The following is a 19504-nucleotide window of genomic DNA, read 5'->3' on the forward strand; positions in this document are numbered from 1 at the left end:
GATTCAGAGTCATAACCTGATGAGCTAATAATGGAATCATTCTAAATGTGTTTAGATTATGGTTAAGCTAGACAATGAGCATTTTAAAAATGTGCATTTTTTGTACACTGATCAGTTTGTAGAGAAGCAACAATCTACAGAGAGATGACAATGGATTCACATTAAACAGACCCAAATGAAATATCTCCTTTAGAAGTCTTTTTCTTGAAAAAAAATTCTCTATTGTAACTGAAATATGGTTTCATGTTAGATGTTTGGACAAGCAGCAGTTTGCTTTTTGACCCTGAAGAGAACATCAAAGATGAGGAAAGAATTAACTTTTTTTTTAAGTTTATGGTCATTTCCTCTGATGGTTTGGTTTATTGCCACTAACTGAGCATCTGGTTCTAGGATTTTTGGTCCACTAGACACATTTCAAAAATAGCAAATAAAAACAAATCTGCACATTTGCTTACATTGAGTGTTTCAGGAGTATTGCTTTCTTGCTTTAGGGAAGAATCAGATGGATTTGCGCTCAAAATGTCTACACTCAAATGTGCATGGGTGTTATGGAGAAGAGCTATTTATGGAACCACAAGAGCAGTGAATACCTGTTTTAATCAGTTTTTTGTCTTTCTGTTTAGGGAGTCAGTGGCAAAACAGTAAGATGGAAATCCAGAAAGTCTTGACTAGAAAAACGTATTATGGCTGCAATCCTGCACACAGTTATACCTGCGCAAGCATGAGTTGAGTTGGAAATGAGAGGGGGAAAGGGGGAGGGAGAAACCTCTGATAGAAGAAAAAAAAAGGGTTCAGCACCAGAGGTTGTCAGGCGTTTATGTAACAAATTGTAACTACTTCAAAAACATACAAAATAGTTGTTACAAAAGTTCAAAGAGACTGTGAATGATGTATCACAGTACAATTGTAATGAACAAAAACGGTAGCATTGATTTAAATTACATGAAACCACAACAGTGACTATTACTGTTGTGGTTTTGTGTAATATAATCAATGCTACCGTTTTTTGTTCATTATAATTGTACTGTGATACATCACACACAGTCTCTGTGAACTTTTGTAACAACTATTTTGTATGTTTTTGAAGTAGTTACAATTTGTTACATAAACAACCTCTGGTGCTGAACACACGAAGCCAGCTGGGTGACCTTGGGCTAGTCACACTCTCTCAGCCCCATCTACTTCTCAAGGTGTCTGTTGCAGGGAGGGGAAGGGAAAGTGATTGTAAGCAGGTTTGATTCTTCCTTAAGTGGTGAAGAAAGATGGCACATAAAAACGAACTCTTCTTCTTCTTCTTCTTCTTCACCTGAAGGCAGGGTCAACCCTGAGCCTAATGGAGTAGGAGGATCATAACTGCCAATAGCTCCCAAGCATCATATTCTATTGTTCATTTGATATGATAGTTAGAATGTGTTTGGCCCACATCCACCCCTCTCCCCAGGCATTTTCCCCAGGCACTTGAGGAACTAGATTGCCACCTCCACAAAACTTTCAGCCCCGTTCTCAGGAATGGGCTGTAACTCACATTAGGTATTCCTATGTACAGAACAAAACCACTCACATAGAACCATGCAAATTAATCCCCAGAAACCTCTCTCAGTTTCTCTTTCCTGTCTCTCTACAGGCTTCATTAGTGTACTTCACTTTTTCAAAAGGCCTGATCTGTTACACAGGAAGTCCTTTGTTAAAATGTATCATATGTGCATCAATATCCAGAGAAGACTCAGTGGCAACTATAGTTATCTGCTGGCACCAAGGGAGTAGGGTAGAGGAAGAATGAAGGAGGCTAACAAGCCAAAGCCCTGACCCAGATAGCCCAGGCTAACCCGATCTTGTCAGATCTTGGAAGCTAACCAGTTTGGTCTTAGACTGAGTGGCTGGCCCAAGGTCACCCAGCAAGCTTCCATAACAGCGTGGGGATTTGAACTTGGGTATCCCAGATCCTACTCCAGCATTTGAACCACTGGATCACACCATTGCTGCTAAATTGTTGATGTTTCTTCAGACTCAGGATCAAACCAGACATGATGGTAGCAAATAAGAGGTTTGTTTTATGCTCTGTTCATATAAAGGGGAGGAAGGAAGGTGAAGGGTCTTGTTTTAACAGTAAAGCCAAACTCTGGCACCTTGAACACATGAACACATGAACACATAAAGCTCCCTTATACTGAATCAGACCCTTGGTCCATCAAAGTCAGTATTGTCTACTCAGATCGGCAGTGGCTCTCCAGAATCTCAGGCAGAGGTCTTTCACGTCACCTACTTCCCTAGTCCCTTTAACTGGAGATGCCGGGGACTGAACCTGGGACCTTCTGCATGCCAAGGAGAGGCTTTACCACTGAGCCACAGTCTCTCCCCTAAATATATAAATATATATCCCCCAGTGTAGTTCAAGTGTTGAAACTGGGAAAGATCAGTGCCTGGAACAACCATTGAAAGAGAAGGGAGAGGGGAAATTAAGTGCTTCTCTTCCATAGGACTTAGCTGTCATCCCCCCGCCCCTTCATATGTACATGTGAATGAAGCCTGTCATGTCTAGTTGTGTCCTTATTTAGAAATACGTTTCACTGTGTGGGAAAAAATCAGTTTTGTCCTTGAGTATTTTTGAGACTGGATTTTGATGACCTTTGGGTAACAGAAAGAACACACTTCCTGTCAAAGCTATGCCCTGATAGAATAATGGGAACCAGGATTTACAACTGATTAATTGGGAGGGTGGTCTAAATGCAAATAGGCCATTGTATGTGATGCGATTCTGAGTTTTAGTGGGGTGTATTTTATTGTTTTTGCTCAAGCACTTAGAGCTTGGAATAAGTGCTTTTAAAAATACATCCAAATGGCTCAGTAAATTATGGAGAAGTGAAGGCTTGATTTCATCTAGTTTGTGTAGCGTTTTCATCAGTGTAACCTCACCAATCTCAATAGTTATTTCTGATTTGCCCTGGCATAAAATGGAAGTCTACTAAAAACCTTGAAGTCTAGATATGGGATTTCAGTTTGGAATTCAGTCTACTACTTACCAGCATAATAAGAGATGGCAGCTGCCACATCAGATTCATTGTAGTCACCTCCATCAGAATGACTCACCCCTAATTCCATACAGTTAAAGAATAGCTCAGTTTGTGGGGAAAAGGATATCAAGTCTCAAAGCAGTACTAAATATTTAGATGGAGAATATAAACAAAATGTATAACATGAACAGTTGGTCAGTAAAAGCAGGCATCAAGTCACTGATATCCACAGCAAACAGTGTTCAGGATTGTAAATTATTCTCATGGCTGAGATGGGGAAGGGAAGCCATGAAGAAGCTAGAAAAGATTCTTAAGTGTAAAGACATGTCACTGGCAACTAAGATCAAGATAATCCATGCTATAGTATTTGCCATTACTATATATGAATGTGATTACTGGGCAATGAAGGAGGTTGACAGGAAGAAAGTTGATTCATTTGAAACGTGGTGTCGGAGGAGTGTTTTAGGGATACTCTGGACCACCAAAAAGCCAAATAAGTGGATTCTAGTTCAACTTAAGCCTGAACCCTCCCTAGAAGCTAAAATGACCAAACTGAGGCTATCATACTTTGGTCATGTTATGAGAAGACTCACTGGGAAAGACAATAATGTTAGGAAAAGTTGAAGGCAGCAGGAAAAGAGGAAGACCCAATATGAGATGGATTGACTTACTAAAGGAAGCCACAACCCTCAGTTTGCAACACCTGAGCAAGGATGTTAATGATAGGATGTTTGGAAGTCATTAGTTCATAGGGTCGCTGTAACTTGTAAGTGACTTGAAGGTACTTAACACCTACACAAAATATTCTACATCACCTTTTCACTTTGATGAAAAAATGTCCTACATCAGAAATGAACAACTAATAGTAGATGGGTTGCATCCAGTCCTTGAGATAATTTTGTCCACCTCACCTTATCCTGGCTCAAAGTGGGATGATTTTTTAATACTGATTTTTTGTTTCAGTTTTTAATCATATCAATAATTACAGATACAATTGAAAAAACAACATTAAAATTAATTTAATACTAATACTATGATCTGGATGGCCCAGACTAGCCCGATATTATCAGATCTTGGAAGCTAAGCAGGAACAGCCCTAGTTAGCCCTTGGATGGGAGACCACCAAGAAAGATCAGGGTTGCTACTCAGAGGCAAGCAATGACAAACCATCTCTGTTCATCTGTTGCCTTGAAAACCCTATGGGGTTGCTGTATGTCAGCTGTAACTTAATGGCACTTTTCACCACTGCTATGTTAATGAATTAATAATAGTGATAAATAAGCATTATTATAATTATTAATTGTATCAATATTTTCCTTTATATTTGCATTTTAGTAATTAAAAAAATCTCTTGTTATGGGTAGCTTGTGAAATGGATGTAATCCCTAAGTTTTTGATTCCAAGTGGATGGGGAGGGCCAATACTATCAGAAATGTGTTTACCATTGAAACCAATGGAAAGGAATAAAGATTAGAATAAAGAAAATGAATATGTATAATAACAATAATGCAGACTCATAGTCTTGCAGGCATGGGACAACCAATCTGATTGGATTTCAGAAAGCCCTGAATAATTACCATCTGGTATGGCTAGCAATCGTACAGATGATCTAGTGGCTGTCTGGAACTGAGAGATCCTAAGTGCTATAGATGTGATGACTCCTAAACACCTTCATCCTCACACAAGTTTGCATGTTGTCCCATGGCTAGCAGCAGAACTAAAAGAAGTGCCAGAGAAGATAAGAATAGCAGTGGAGGAAAACTGAGACTGAATCTGACTGCACAGAGACTAGTGCCTACTTCAGAGCCCTTAATGGTCTCGGACCCTCATACCTATGGGACCACTTCTCCCATTACAACCCACCACCTTCCCTTTGGTCATCCTCTAGGGGCCTACAAGTGCCTGGCCCCAGGATAGCTTGGTTAGCTGTCACTAGGAGAAGGGCCTTCTCAGTTGTGGCCCCTACACTGTGGAATAGGGCTGTCGATTCGGTTCCATCTGACAAGAAAAACAGCCGAATTTTCCCTGATTTGGCGGTTTCTACTTCGGATAGAACCGAAGTCAAAAAAGGTGGGAAAATGACGAACTGAACTCGGCGGGTTCGGGTGGACGCCGGATAAATTTGTACAAGTTCGGCACCCCCAAAGCCGCATTCTCCTGCGGCCAATTGGTGGCCAAGCTGGGACTTCTTCTGGCCAATCAGTCATGGATGAGTGCATGAGCCCAGCTGCTGTGCGGCCCCGGGGGGAGAGAGAGTGTGTCTGTTTGTGTGAAACAGAGATCCCCGTAGGTGGGGGTGGTGCGTGTGCACATTTGTGGCTTTCTGCGGCTCTGGGGGGCATTTGTGGAGATAGAGGTCCCAAACTTTCAGTGTAGCTTGAGGGGATCCTTCTTGCAAGAACCCCCAAGTTTTGTAAAGATTGGGTCAGGGGGTCCCGAGATATGGGGCCTGGAAGGGGTCCCCCCCAAAATTGCCAATTGGAATAAATACATTAAGAACACATTCACGGCTTTCCACGGCTCCGGGGGGGCATTTTTAGTGGTAGAAGTCCCAAACCTTCTGTGTAGCTTGAGCGGACCCTTCTTGCAAGAACCCCCAAGTTTTGTAAAGATTGGGTCAGGGGGTCCCGAGATATGGGGCCCAGAAGGGATCCCCCAAAAAAATCGCCAATTGGAATAAAGACATTAAAAACAAATTCGCGGCTTTCCATGGCTCTGGGGGGGCATTTTTGGAGGTAGAGGTCCTAAACTTTCAGTGTAGCTTGAGGGGACCCTTCTTACAAGAACCCCCAAGTTTTGTAAAGATTGGGTCAGGGGAGTCCCTAGATATGGGGCCTGGAAGGGGTCCCTCCCCCCCCCAAATCGCCAATTGTAATAAAGGCATTTTTGGAGGTAGAGGTCCCAAACTTTCAGTGTAGCTTGGAGGGACCCTACTTGGAAAAAAAACCCCCAAGTTTTGTAAAGATTGAGTCAGGGCCCCCCGAGTTATGCAGTCCCCCCATTGGAATAAAGCCATTAAAACACATTCATGGCTTTCCACGGCTCTGGGGGGGGGCATTTTTTGAGGTATAGGTCCCAAACCTTCAGGATAGCTTGGAGGGACCCTTCTTGCAAGAACCCCTAAGTTAGGTAAAGATTGGGTCGGGGGTCCCAAGATATGCCATCCCTCCAATTGGAATAAAGCCATTAAAAACAAATTCGCGGTTTTCCACGGCTCCGGGGGGGGGGCATTTTTAGAGGTAGAGGTCCCAAACCCTCAGGGTAGCTTGGAGGGACCCTACTTGCAAGAACCCCCAAGTTTTGTGAAGGTTGAGTCAGGCCCCCCTGAGTTATGCGGTCCCCCCCATCCACCCATTGGAATGATTGGGAGCAGGCGATCCTTAATGTGCATCTAGAGAACAGCAAATTCAAGGGAAAACCTCCCGTGCATAAATGGCCAGAGTGTGCGTGAGTCTGCTAGAATCGTATTGGATTACTCCTGAGTCCAGACTCCCAGTCCCTGCTCCTGAAGGAAGAGAAGAAGACATCCACAGTAAGACCCATTTTGGGGCTTCTCTCTATAACTTTTTTCCTGTGTGTGTGTATGTAGGGGGGAGATTCTGTGTGTGTGTGTGTGTGTGTGAGGGGGGAAGCCAAAGGGGGGTGGGTTTACCTGTTCTGCTGGGGGGTGGGCTCAATTGCCTCTGTGTGGGACTGTGCTTTCTGCTGTTTTCACCGGTTGCCAACTTCGTCTGGAGTTAACTGTGGGTTAACAGAGTCTCTCTCTGGCTGGCTCCTGTTGTTTCCAATGGGCTGTGCAGCCGCTCCTGTTGTTTATAATGGGCTAAGCCTGTCATTCGTTTTAGTACATCCCATGTCAGTGAGTCTCTCTCTGTCTGGCCCGTTCTTCTCCTTCGTTTGGAATTTGCATCTTCTGGTTCGGGGGGGGGGCTGTTCTGCTGGGGGGGCTTGATTGCCTCTGTGGAGTGTGATTTGGGGGGGTTACCTGTCTTGGGGGGGCTTGATCTCTTTGTGAGTGGAAAGCCACGAATGTGTTTTTAATGGCTTTATTCCAATGGGCAGATTGGGGGGACCCCTTCCAGGCCCCATATCACGGGACCCCCTGACCCAAACTTTACAAAACTTGGGGGTTCTTGCAAGAAGAGTCCCCTCAAGCTACACTGATAGTTTGGGACCTCTACCTCCAGAAATGCCCCCTGGAGCCGTGGAAAGCCGCGAATGTGTTTTTAATGCCTTTATTCCAATTGGTGATTGGGGGGGGGCTTCTGGGCCCCATATCTCGAGACCCCCTGACCCAATCTTTACAAAACTTGGGGGTTCTTGCAAGAAGGGTCCCCTCAAGCTACACTGAATGTTTGGGACCTCTACCTCCAAAAATGCCCCCCCTGGAGCCACGGAAAGCCACAAATGTGTTTTTAATGGCTTTAAATGGCCGAATTTATTCGCGAACACTGAACATAGTGCCGAATTCCATGGATCCGAATTGGGGGAGTTCGGACTTCGGCATTTCTCGAATAAAAACGGGCTGAAATTTGCCGAATCCGAATTTTACTGAATTTTTTTTTCAACAGCTCTTCTGTGGAATGCCCTCTTTGATGACACCTGTGCCCTCCCAAACTTATTTCGTTTCTGCAGGGCATGCAAGGCCAAATTGTTTACGTTGGCCATTGGAGTGTAATCCATAAATTTGGGTTTATAAATGTATTAGTGGGATTGTGCAAGCTACATTTTTAATAGTTTAATGTTAATCTTTTATATTTGTTAGCTGTATTTATGTTGTTTTCAACTCATTTATACTATTTTAATGTTGTAAGTTGCTGAGAGACCCTTTGAGTGAGTGGCGACTAACCCCCCCCAATAAAAATAATAAATAAATAAATAAAGGCCCATTAATTAGCAGTTAATTAGGAGCCCCATGGCGCAGAGTGGTAAGCTGCAGTACTGCAGTCCAAGCTCTGCTCACGACCTGAGTTTGATCCCAACGGAAGTTGGTTTCAGGTAGCCGGCTCATGGTTGACTCAGCCTTCCATCCTTCTGAGGTTGGTAAAATGAGTACCCAGCTTGCTGGGGGTAAAGGGAAGATGACTGGGGAAGGCACTGGTAAATAAAGTCTGCCTAGTAAACATTGGGATGTGACATCACCCCATGGGTCAGGAATGATCCAGCACTTGCACAGGGGATTTTACCTTTTTAATTAGTACTGGTTTGCCACTGATTAAATGGGATGCAGCTTGTAGCCTTAAAAAATGGCTTTATATTTTTTTAATTTGTCCTGCAGTTATAAGATGTTTTAGAAATAAATTTCAGTCAAAGGACTTGTTGAACTTGCACCTCCAACTATTACTGTAGTGATTAATAAATGTCACAGCATTTAAAACTCCCAGTGATTTTAGTCGGAGAGCTGTTAATCCTGTGCTTTAACTCTCCTACAAAAGCACAAACACAGTCCCCCACTGCTAGAAATTATGCAGTCAAGTTTTCCACATTTGGGGAAATTGCAGGGGTCAGCACACCTGGAGTGCAATGGATGAGTATCACCCTGGGAAAACCTCCTTTGTGAACAAGGTGCCTCCCCTGGCAGGTAACTCTCCAGCGTGGTGTATCAGTTAAGAGTGGTGGTCTCTAATCTGGAGAACTGGGTTTGGTTCCCCACTCCTCCACATGAGCGGCAGACGCTAATCTGGTGAACTGGGTTGGTTGCCCCACTCCTACACATGAAGCCAGCTGGGTGACCTTGGGCTAGTCACAGCTCTCTTAGAGCTCTCTCAGCCCCACCTACCTCACAGGGTGTCTGTTGTGGGGAGGGGAAGGGAAGGTGATTGTAAGCTGGTTTAATTCTTCCTTAAGTGGTAGAGAAAGTCGGCATATTAAAAAACACAACTCCTCTTCCTTCTTCTTCTTCAGCGGGATGGCTAAGTAGCAGAAAACACATGCAAATTGGATAAATTTACAACAGAAATTAGACTTTCCGAAAATTTTAATATGGCAGCAAAGTATTCCCTGAAATAGGACATCTGCTTGTCTTCTAGAATGTGTGTGTAAAGTGTCGTCAAATCTCAGCCAGTTTATGGCAACCTAGTAGGGTTTTCAAGGCAAGATACTAACAGAGGTGGTATCCCATTGCCTTCCTCTGCATAGCGACCCTGGTAATCCTTGGTGGTCTACCATCCAAGTACTAACCAGAGCTGACTCTCCTTAGCTTCTGAGATCTGACGAGATTGGGCTAGCCTAGGCATTTTCTAGAATATCTCTATAGTTTATATTATATCTTATGCTGTTACATTATAAATGGTTTGGTCAAAGAGACTGAATCTGTCTTAACTCCTGTTGTAAGTTTGGTTAGTTAGTAAATATTGATTTGGTTATAGAATAGTACTTTTTCAATTCTAGTGTATCTTATAGACTGAACAACTATTCAGCTAGAAATATCTTCCATTCCAAAGCTGCCTCTTCAGGAGTTCCTAGAAATCAATTTAAAGTTACTTTAAAATTGCAGAGATCTAAATTTGCATAAGGTTCTTTAATATGACCTAACAGAGCTACATCTTTACAAGGCCACCTGGCCATTCCTAAACTTTGACAAATTAGTTATCCTACTCCAGCTTTTCAAATATTAATGCCTAGAGAGTGTCCTGTTCTCATATAAACCAGAGGATGGATAGCCTAATTTTTTTTTCATCAGTGCTTGGCTGAAAGAGCTAAAAGCTCCTCTTGCTTGCTTCATCTCCAGGCATTTCACACCCAAATTATTTTTTTACCCTTCCAGACCTGGTCTGATGCTAATATTTAAAAGCAAACCCATCTAGGAAAAAATGTCTGTGGTTCACACTTGTAGTACTCTATTCATGATCTTGAGTGTATTGTCATTGGGGGATATTAGACTCCTTCATCCTGTGTGTGTGTGTGTGTGTGTGGTAACTCAGGTCATGAGTTACCACAGTCATAAATGATGCTAATGAATGGTAAAGAAGAAACCAGCTATCTATGTTTTTTTTTAATTATTAAAGAATGTATATCCCACTTTCCCCCATGGCTCAAGGTGCCTTTACCACCAGGTCCTTCTTCAAGAACCATAGGTTGTGTCCAGTGTTTCCTTTCTACTGCAGATAGGAGTACAACCCACTAACCCCAAATTTTGGGGCATATATATAGTGTACAAGAAACCATGTACTTAAGTCATAGTATGTAATGATCCAAGTCACAGAGTAACCAATCAATGAGATACTTTGTAACTACTCAAAGCCTCCTGTAATTGTTACAGATTTTTATCATGGGTGAAACCTCAGTTCTACATCAAACAGATTTGTCCTTAACACCCAACAAAGCTTTTTGCTTCGATGCCATATAAAGAAAAAAAATCAATCAACAGAAGAGTGAACCAGAAGTGTCCTTCCCTACCTTAGAAAATACAAGTGGACATCAGAAATTAGAGGAAACAATCAAGAACATCTGGATGCGTGCCTTCCAGCTTTGGCCTTTATGTCTTTTTGCTCCTCAGCTACAAGACGTCTGTACAACAATTGTCCTCAGGAGAACAGCAGCATATCTCATCTTCTCTTATTTTAACATCTGGAGCAGCATGTATTGGATGCTGTGAGAGAGCAATTGGACCATGTTGATACATTTCTTTTTTGTTAAGGGAATTAAGAGAAAATGGGATTTAATGCTTTCTTGGCTTTATACAAGAAACCACAATGGATGCTAATGTCAAAAAAAACTTAAACACTCTAGAAACATAATAGATGTTGATGAAATGCCAGTTTAAGTATTGCTAGTAAGGTAAGTGTTCATCATTTTTTTTTAAATGTGCTGTTCTTATAAATGCTACAGTAACAGGACCAATGAAACTGATGAATGTATTCCAGTGAGCAGGTCAATGGGACAGCAAAGACAAAACCAAAAAAATGTGGCTTGGTGTGAACCCTTGACAAAGTTTCCAATGATACATTCCAGATGTTTTCTTCATAACACCATTTGTAATGTTGGGAGACATCCAGCTATTGATTCTGCACAAAAAGTTCATGTACGTTAAAGATGAGCCTTTATCCTTTGCTGAATTTGTGAAATATGTGCGTTCATATATTATGCTCAATATTCTCTGTGTAAACTGAATACTAATACTTCAAAACATGAAATGAAAATAAAATTGAGCTGGTTGATATATCTCTCCAAGAGCAAATGTTTACTTGTTTGTCATGTAGCCAAATAACTGTTGTCCTTCCAGACTGAACACGCCCATAAAATAAAAATAAGATAAAAATAAAATAAGAAAAATAAAATTAGATAAAAAATAAAATTAGATAAAAATAAAATTAGATAAAAAGTTATAGAACCATGTCTATATGTAGGCATCCCATCAAGGGTACAAAAGCACTTCTTTCCCCCCTCCGTATTAGGAACTGCAAATACAGTAAATTTTGAAGCACCAGGAAGCCACAGTAAATGGCTGATGAGCTCTATTTGGCTTGGTTGGTCACCAGTTGTGAGTGTACTACGATAGCCATAGGAACCATGTCTTCACCTGAATCTATTCAATACATTCCAGTTCCATAATTCTCTAGTAATGTGTTTTTTTTAATTTGTCGTCCATAGTTTTGGCCCAGGGAGAAGAGATGTTCACAAAAGGTTATGCTGTTCATCAATTTGCTCCAACCCCATTACCTTCAAATGAGGCACAGGACATGATTGGCTCACTGCAGATTTGGTTGGCCAATCAGGAGAGGGCAGCAGGCAGTTTATTCAGCAGTACTCTGTCACCTACAGCATTTTGCTGCATCTGACCCACCCACCCTCCCTAAGGGCAGCACGAGATTACCTGGTCACTACTGCAGGGGCAAGCATGAATTATTGGGGGTTTCGTCAGATTGGCTAGATGATAAACCCTTTTCTCACCTGCTCCATGCTGTCTCTGTGGACACAATGTTCTTAATTAAATAAGCCTCGTTATGAAACTGGTTAGGCCATAACTAGTTGGAAGGAGCCGGAGGTTGTTCAGGATTGGTAGGGTTAATTGGCAAGCACCCTGAGACATCCAGAGTGATTAGGGGGGGGGGAGGGAGTGTCCACAACAGGCCATCACCCACCTTGTGCTGGGTGCACTGTGAAGGAATGCCCTTGATGCTGAGTGGCATCTTTTGAACCTGGTAGGAGCGTTGCGGCACATCAGGGGAAAGGGATGAAGAAGAAGAAGGAGAAGAAGGAGTTGGTTTTTATATGCCGACTTTCTCTACCACTTAAAAGAGACTCAAAACTGCTTACAATCCCTTCCCCTCCCCACAACAGACACCCTGTGAGGTAGGTGAGGCTGAGAGAACTCTGTGACTAGCCCAAGGTCACCCAGCTGGCTTCATGTGTATGAGTGGGGAATCAAACGTGGTTCTCCAGATTAGCATCCACCGCTCCAAACCACCTCTCTTAACCACTACACCACACTAGTTATTAACCACAACACCACGCTGGATGAAGCTCGGCACCTCTCTGTACATACGGCTGTGCAGGTGGTGACAAGCAAGGCTGATGGAAGCACCAGCTGAATTTGGAGCTGGGGTGGATCTGCCCCAAAGGCAGACCAGGCAGATGCCTAGTATTGCCCACTTATTTGAATAAGCAGTGGTGTAGATCAGCCATTTAATTCATTTAAAATATTTGTTTAATAAATAAAAACTAGTTGAACCCACTTTCTGTTGTCTCGTGTCATCCTTTCAGGGGTTGCCAGGGCAAACACCACTGCTCTAAGTCAACATGAAGTCTGTCCATAGTTAATATAGCTAAAACAAACTGCCGATAAAATCTGGATTCTAGTCTTCTGGCACAAGTGCAAAACAAGAATTTGTCTTGAGAATTGAATTATTGAACATCAGATAAAAAGTTATTAACTTTAATAACTAAAAGACAAGAAGTCTCTTCAAGATTCTGACCACCATGATGAAACTTGACTGGTTCTTCCTTGCTGAGGAGCTGGCCTTCTTTTCTGATTATTTGATGCTATAACCCAGGTGAGGGACCAGAGTATCCGACATCATTTCTATATTTAGCAAAGCTCTCCGGCAAATTACACTAATGATATACTGACATTTACACAGTCTGAAGCATATCACACTCAGTCAATACTAAGTTCATCCAGTCATTGACATAGTCCTCTGATATAACTGCATATTGGAGCTGTTATGGCTGGGATTTTCCTCCACCCCTCCTCTTTAAAAGCTGTAGCGGGAATTTTACTATTGAGAGATGCTTGGTGAGATATATAAATTTGGAGAATCTCTGTTTGCAAATATTGTCTTGTGCTCTGCAGCTTCTTTGCAAAAGAGAAGGCGGGTGGAAGCTTGACATTCATTAATGTGGCAATCAAAGAGGAGCAATATTCTTTCATAGCATATTGGCAAAACCATTTTTCCTTTTACTACTTTATCAGATGGGAGGATGTCTATTACAGCAACCTAGAGAAACCCAGCATAATAATTATGTACTTGGTGAATAACTGATAGCCAGGACTAGCAGTGGATACTTCATCTTCTCATCTTTAAGCTTATCTGCACATTTAATTCTATTTTGCTATCCAAAGCTTGAGGGAGATGTTTGGAAACTAAAGGGCCCCGTTTGTTGTCCACCACTGATGGTACCCCCCAGATAGACAAGCAGTGTCTGTCTGCACAAAATACCTTACGTTGCCAATAGCAACACGCACAATTTCTTATGATGATATGCTTAATCATATAGAACATAATATCGCAAATGTATAGAGAAACTTAACAATTGGTTAATATAGCAGAAGTCCCTATCCAGCTAGACAGCATTCAGTGCAATCTGATCAGCATAAATTGCCCTTCAGATACACATCCATACTACTTCTTTTAGCTCAATAAAATGTAGCTTTCAGGTCTGAGCACACAAGGTGGAATCAATGCAGCTTTGGCAAATTACATAGGAGTGGAAGCGTACCGAGTAACATACCTGTAAATTCTGTTGCTCCTCTCTTTTGACCCCTATAGGCCCATCCCAACATGAGATGGATTGACTGTATAAAGGCAGCCACAGCCCTCAGTTTGCAAGATCTGAGCAAGGCTGTTTTGGAGGACATTGATTCATTGGGTCACCATGAGTCGGAGGCAACTTGACCGCACTTCACACACACACACACACGGGTCAATCTCGGTGCCTTATACCAACCTAGCTCCTTAACTGATTGCAGTATTAATCAGGATGACTCACACATAATACTGATAAGGTTGACATAGCCATGTAGCTGGGTTCTATTTAATATGTTCAGTAGAATCAGCTACCGGAGTGATGTGTGCAGAAATTCTTTCTTATTAGAGACCCAAATCTCCATCTACCCTGCATGAATCAAACCTAAACACCCCTAGATCTCAATGTTCCTAATTTAAGATCATGAGCAAGATCTCTGGAACTGTGTAAAAGAAAAGGAAATGGTGTGGTGGACATGGAGAATCAAATTTTTTACAGTACTACCACAACTTATAAATTCCAGTGTTACCTGAAGCGTCCAATGGCCTCCTATCCAGGTACCTTCTGAGGTCTTCACCTGCTTAGTTTCTGCAACTCTGTGTTACCCGAATTGCTCTTTTAAATGGGGAAATTAGCTTGAGCAATCGGAAACTACAATATTTATAAAGCGGGGTACAACCTTTGTATACCAGAGTTAGTATACTGTGACCTTTGAATAACGACAGAGGCAAAAGGATTCCAAATTAATAGTGTTTATGTAGTCAAGCATTCAATGGTGCAACACAAACATACAGAGAATCTAAGAAATCAAAAGGTAGTAGAGCAAGGGCAGATGCCAATGTGGCCGGAGATCGTTGGTGGGGGAATACTTCACCTTTCCAGTAGAGGAGTTGTCCCAAGTTCCAGTAGACTATGATGAAGAAAAAGGGGGGCATGGGGAATAAACAGGGGGCAGGGGTAGCCCCCTGCATATTCTAGCATGGCTGCCCACCCCGGCAGAGTGACAGTCTATATGAAAAGAGAAACCTAGAGTGGTAGTATGGACTTTTGGGACCTTAGTTATACTCTTTCGGGGGGTGGGGGCTGTCTGGATTATCCAGGTGATTCCCATGCTAAAACAAAAGGTGGCAGAGCCCTTAATGGTCGTCTTCCTGGGTGGGGAGGTTTGAATTTGGAAATCTATTCTAATGCCAGTGACTTGTACTACCTCAGGAGAAAACAAGGAGTCTCACTGATGAGCTTAATGGTCTGAAACAATAGGTGCGATCTTGCTAACGTCTGAGGATCGTTATCTTAATGTCTCTGAATGGCTTAGCTTAAGCAGTTCGATGATGCAAGGGAGGGGAAATGCAGATGCAGGCTACGAGCTTGTGCGCTTTCTCTGACATGGCTTCTGCTGGAACGGAGGTGACCAGGAACATGGTGTCTCTCAGGCTCTCTGGAGGTTGCTCTGGCCTCTGTCTCTCAGCTGCCGGCTGCTCAGAACACACAGGAGTGGTCGTGTCAGTTTTGCTGGTGTACGCGCTAGCCTTTGCTGTAGCGTTTAGGGCAGGCGTGCGGCTGGAACAGGGCGCACACGTAGACTGTTTGCGGGTGCCATGACCAGTCCAGGAGATAGGCAACCTGTTTGCTTACATCTGCTATCTGCAGTGACTGAGGACTGGTCCCTGAATGCTCACCTATGTGAGAAAAATCCAGTCAAGAAGAAAACTATTTTAACAGGGAATAAATAATGTGGTAATAGAAGATGTGCTAATAGGGAGTTCTCCTTGAAGCAGTTATGTTTTACTTGCAGAGAGTGCCTTGAACCCAGAACAGTGTTTCCATGGACCCAGCCAAGCCAGTAATTTACCTGTAAAAGATGTTAAGAATTCCCCTGCTACCTGGAAGTGAAACATTCTTCTATACTGTCTAAATATGCTGCTACCTCATTCTACAAATGTGTAGATCCAGGCCTTCACTGTAGCCATCAAGTGTTGAGAAATATGGTGCACATGTATATGCAAACCATCCTCAAGCTTCTTGTTGCTGACTGAGAAACGTGTTCCCTGTAGGCAACCAGACCCACCAGTTTGGAAATCATTGCTGCAGAACCTAGGGAATGGAAATGTATGATGTGTTCTTAATATTGTGTTGATTGTCTAATATAAACAAATTTGGGGATTGAATTTTGAAGACGAGATGGGGAAAGCAAGGATCTGTAAAATAATCTCTTTATATTGACCACTGGCCAGTTTGAAGGACTGACTCCACCAATATGAACCTGTGCTGATCCTCTCTTAATATCAGAGCTCTCCTTAAAATCTGTCAATTTGACCACCATCCTGCCTTGCTCCTTTACGGCAGCAGTTCTGGCTTCCTGGAATAGTTTGCTGGAAGAAGTTAGGAAACATCCAACTTTGGCTCTGATCCACACACTGGGGAAGGCTTTTATTTTCAGGTGGGCCTTAGGTTGGATGGTAGATATTATTTGCAGATACAGAAGGGGGACTGTTTATGCTTTAAATGTTGTGAAACAGGCCGTTTTAATTGCTTGCATCGTATATCTTTTTTTTCCTGCTTGCGCTTAACTTCATCTATTGTGAGACGGTCCTCCACTGCAAAATGGCATTTGGTACTTCCATTTACATAAAACCAATGTCTCTTTGAGAGCTATAAACTGCCTAACATGAGAGGAACACACTCTGCGTTAAAAGACTGATTCCCTAGCTGACAAAGAAGATTGCAAATGGAAAGAAGGTATAGGATCCAAGGTAATGTCCTGTTACGTCAACTTGGGCTGGCTTTTGTAAGCCATCCGTGGCTAGAAAGGCAGGACAAAATATTTTTTATAAATAAACAATTTTAATTCCTAAGACTTTATTTTAGTAGGACTGGACAGAGAAGGCACATGTGTCGCAAATGTTGATCTGAAAGGCCCATATATTCCTAGTTTACATGAGGTCCACATAGTACATTTTACCCATCTTCTGATGCTGGAAAAATAGCTAGATGTGTTGGGATAGGATAGGATGCTCTTCCCAGTGGATGATTACTAGTGGGACAGGTAAGTAGCAAAAGATGTCAACAGGCATAGTGTGCTGGGTACATAAGAATGATTCAAGGGAAAGGATATAAGATAGTTCATAAACATAGTGTAAAGATGAGTTCAAGGTAAACAGAATCTTCTTTATTTTAACAAATTCAAACAAAAGAGTAGACTTACAGCCCATTCCTGAGGAGTGGGTGAGTCTTCTTTGGCAGTGGTGTAACCTTGCCGCCAGCATAAGTGCGTGTAATCACTCGATTACACGCACTTACGCTGGTCGGGAGGGCAATTCTGCTGGCGCCCAAGCACCACAGAGCTGTACCGCATCCCACCACTGGTGCAGCCTCTCCGTGACGCAGGCCATGGCGTAGAATGGCCATGCCGGTTCAGGGGGGCATTCCCGGGGCGGGGCGGGTGGAGGACCAGCTGGTTAGGCAGCTTCCTATCCCCGTTCGGCCTGTTATACTGGCGCCGGAGCTGGGAACAGCGGTGTTTTTAATAGGGCTTTTAGCCCTGTTGAAAACAAAAAAAGCCTTCTCAAGGCTTTTTTTGTTCTCGCGGTGTGCACGAAATGGCTTAGGAGGAGGCGCGGCTGCACCTCTTCCCCGCTGTCTCCGCACACCACCAGCTCAAGAATGGGCTGTTAGTCCTATGAGAAACTACTTGACCAGGTCCTGCCGGTGGAAAGAGAGAAAGAAGCAAAACTATTTTGTATTCTGACATATTAAAACTAGTACAAAACATGAAACCGTAACTGCTCGCATGGGATTTCAAAGCTACAGGATAAGGATAAGTCAGACTCACTCACAAGATTGTCCATGTGGATAGGACCAAAAACTTTTATTTGAAACTAGAGCAATTGTAATAAAGTTCCTGATTCAAGAGTACTATTTCTGTGCTCAGCATGTGCACCAGTTGCTAAGCTGCTAAATCTGCAAGAGACATTAAATTTTTTAATAATAAAATGTTACGCAAGATCTTAAATACTGTTGTTTGTATTATATGAATGACCTTCTACCCCTAACATTCCAGGACAGCATTTCTGTTTTCTGCAGCAGAAATGTACAACCATACCATAGGGCCAGTGGGACAAATTCATTTTGATTGTAACATTTCATTGACACTAATAGAGTTTTATACCCATAAAGAGTTTGGCACAGTGTCCTTGGATTGCTTTTATCCACAGTTTGAATCAGAATTGTTATTTTTCTCCTGGGAACAATTGTGATTAAAGCTTTCAAAACGATTACCAATTTTTTTGCTTGTGACAAATATGAAAACCAACCTTGCATTTTTCAGCCATTTTCCTACAGTTTCTGAGCCATTTTCTGTATTTCAGCTAAGCTTTTTATTGACTAAAGCAGGGGTGGGGAACTTTTTTTCCTCCAAGGGCCATTTGGATATTTATAACATCATTCGCAGGCCATACAAAAGTAACAACTTAAAAATTAGCTGACCAAGCCCCAAGCAGGCAGCTGCCCCAGATGACCCCCCGGCCCGGAAAATCAGGCAGGCATCCAACCGGTGGGGCACTCGTCCACCTGGTGGCACAGGATGGTCTGTTGCACCAGCCGGGCGTAGCTGTCCAACCGCATGCCGAAGTTGCTCCTGCTCCATATGCTCGGGGCCGGATTCTACAGCCAGCTCCTGCTACCTCCACCAGCAGGGGTGAAATGAGGACACACTGGCTAAGAACTCCCCCCCCCCGTGCATTCTGGCCCTGCCCCCTTTAACCCCTCCATTGTCGCCACTTCCGCCCCCACCCCTCTTGTAGTACAGAGGGAATACGTTTCTCCATGGCCTGGGTGGGAAAGGGTTAACACAGTTTCTTGGGCTGCCCTAGCAGCTCCATAGCTAACGACTCTTTTGTAAGGGGGAAAAAGGTTCCTTTTCTTGGCAAAACAAACTCATATCTGCCTTGAATAGAAGCTATTCCTGTCTGCAGGAGGGGGCGGATCACCAGTCTTAGATCCTTCTGAGCTAGAGATCTGCCAGGACCCATGATGGGCCAGACCAAATGATTTCATGGGCTTTAAACGCCCCCTGGGCCTGTCATTCCCCACCCCTGGACTAAAGCATAGCCATCTTAAGAAGCATCCAGGCCTCTCTGTGTTTCTGAGAAACCAGAGACTGCCTGTCTCTCTCAGAAGTAAGTCGATCTTATAGGGTGTCTCCAAGAGATAGCCAGACAACTGGCTTATAGCCCCTGAAGGTCAGTTGTTTGTTATAGAAAAATAAGACCACCAGAGGCCCACCCTATGAGCACATCCAATTACCAAGGTCCAGATAAGAATCTAGAAGGGTCTGCCCTGTTCTATCTGCCAGAACGCCTGCAACATGGACAGAACATTCAGATCATGTAGTCACTTACATGGTTATGTACGACCAGGGTGATGTAATGCAGGCACGAAAGACTGTTAGTTTGAACACCCAATAAAAGGGAGGTCTTTAAAGTAGGATGGGGGTCAACCCTCCTCATATGGGAAGGGGCAGCTGC

The 19504-nt window shown here is 43.0% G+C and overlaps 1 non-coding gene across 1 annotated transcript; it reads right to left on the minus strand.

The window, feature by feature from the left end:
* Positions 1-8436: 8436 nt before the first annotated feature.
* On the minus strand, positions 8437-8600 carry LOC130484032 (U1 spliceosomal RNA). The gene has a single exon (XR_008933676.1). It is a non-coding gene; the product is annotated as a U1 spliceosomal RNA (small nuclear RNA).
* Between the last annotated feature and the right edge of the window lie 10904 nt (positions 8601-19504).

Source organism: Euleptes europaea, chromosome 10 (assembly GCF_029931775.1).
Source record: "Euleptes europaea isolate rEulEur1 chromosome 10, rEulEur1.hap1, whole genome shotgun sequence".
Lineage (NCBI taxonomy): Eukaryota > Metazoa > Chordata > Lepidosauria > Squamata > Sphaerodactylidae > Euleptes > Euleptes europaea.